Source organism: Chiloscyllium punctatum, chromosome 36 (assembly GCF_047496795.1).
Source record: "Chiloscyllium punctatum isolate Juve2018m chromosome 36, sChiPun1.3, whole genome shotgun sequence".
Lineage (NCBI taxonomy): Eukaryota > Metazoa > Chordata > Chondrichthyes > Orectolobiformes > Hemiscylliidae > Chiloscyllium > Chiloscyllium punctatum.
Window position 1 is genome coordinate 71,486,387 of NC_092774.1, and position 1,973 is coordinate 71,488,359.

The 1,973-nt window shown below is 45.4% G+C and overlaps 1 non-coding gene across 1 annotated transcript; it reads left to right on the forward strand.

Moving 5' to 3' along the window:
* Window positions 1-1,899: 1,899 nt before the first annotated feature.
* Window positions 1,900-1,973, forward strand: trnan-guu (transfer RNA asparagine (anticodon GUU)). Its single transcript has one exon. It is a non-coding gene; the product is annotated as a tRNA-Asn (tRNA).

Here is a 1,973-nt window from a genome sequence, read left to right on the forward strand (position 1 = left end):
ATTGTTTGGTCCAACTTGTCCATGGTGACCAACTATCCCAACCCAATCTTGTCCCACCTGACAGCACACTGCCCCATATTCCTCCAAACCCTTACTTTTCATACACCTACACAAATGTCTTTTAAATGTTGCAATCGTACTCGCCTTCACCACTTCCTCTGGCAGATCATTCAATAAACGTACCATCCTCTGCGTGAAAAAGTTGCCCCTTAGATCTCTTTTGTATCTTTCCCCGCTAACACGAAACCCATGCCCTCTCGTTCTGGACTCCCCCACCCAAGGAAAAGACTTTGTCTATTAATCCCATCTATGCCTCTCATGATTTTATACACGTACAGTTACGACGTTTAAAAGACATTTGGATAAGTACATGAATACGAAAGGTTGGAAGGTTTATGGGCCAAACACTGGTAGGTGCGACGAGTTTAGTTTGAGAACATACTCAGCATGGACTAGTTGGATGAAGGGTCTGTTCAGTGCTGTCTGACTCTGTGACTGACCTGTACTGGTCATAAAACCATTTTCGAACCTCCCCCCATAAGCATCCACTTCTGTGTTGTTCAAAACTCAGATGAACTTAGCCTTGAATATGTTCAATGACCTCACTTCTGAACTCAATTCCTCTTCGTAATATATCACTTGCTTTGCTCATTGCCTGATGCATCTGCCCGACAACTGGCATTGACTGGTGTGGAGGTACTCTGAGACCCCTTAGTACAACCATACATCATTCCTGATGAAGGGCTTGTGCCCGAAACGTTCCCTGTCCTTCTCCTCAGATGCTACCTGACCAGTGACACATCTCCGTGCTTTTCCAGTGCCACATTTTTCGACTTTCACCTCTAGTCATCACTTTCTCCACATTTCAATGCATCACCATTTAATCAATGCACTGCCTGTTTAAAAAAAACAGCAAAGGCTATAATTTCACATTGCGGTACTGCACTTGCCATGTGTTTGTCAATTGAGACACAGACCTGGACCAACTTCGGGAAGAGGCAAAAGACTGAGTTCTGAACAAAAACCGTAGCACACTCAAAACGTCGGCTCTGTTTACCTTTCCACAGATGCTGCTCGACCCGTTGGCTTTCTGCAGTATTCTCTGTGTTTGTTCGACACAAATGCTGCTTTCCATTAAAGAACTTCAATCCCTGTCCTCTGGGAACTGACCCTAGTCAGTGGCAATAGATTCTTCTGATCATTAACCTGCCCATTCACACCACGTCTTCTCCCATCATTGCCAACAGGCCCTGGAAATCTCCAGTTCACCTTGTTTGCTCCAAAGAGAACATTCCCAAACTTGGGAATGTCTCCACAAAATGGAAATTGCTCATCCCTGGACATGATGCAAATGTTACAATGGGGAAGAGGTCTTAGCAAAATATTGTCAGTTAGCAGGTGCAAAAATGTTCAGGAAGTAAAACACAAATCCCAGTCTCCAGCTTTGTGAATCTTTAGAAACTCTTTGGGAAGTGGAATTAGAGGAGAATGAAGGATGAACTGACGGACTGAGCAGACACCGTCCCCTTGTTTAAGAGGCTGATTGACTCTGATATTCTCGGGACATGAACTGACCCGAGACATTGAAAGAATTCTCTGTACATCAGGAATTCAAACCCATTCTCGGCTCGGGGCCAATGAGAAAATTCGGGAAGAGGCAAAACACTGAAAGGATCGGAGGGCGATGACCCCGGTGTAGGACAGCTCGTTCCTAGTGACATGGATGTGCCTGCAGATGGTGGGATCAGGCTGTCCCCATGTCTCCATAATGAATGTCCAAGGCTTTATTATGGAAAAGTAAAACTGATAGAAGATAATGGTAATTTTGGGCGGGGCGGGTTGAATTATGAATTGATTAGTAGGTTCCTCAAAGACATTGTGCAGGCGGTCGCCGGCGTGGTCTCTGTGGCGCAATTGGTCAGCGCGTTCGGCTGTTAACTGAAAGGTTGGTGGTTTGAGACCACCCAGAGACA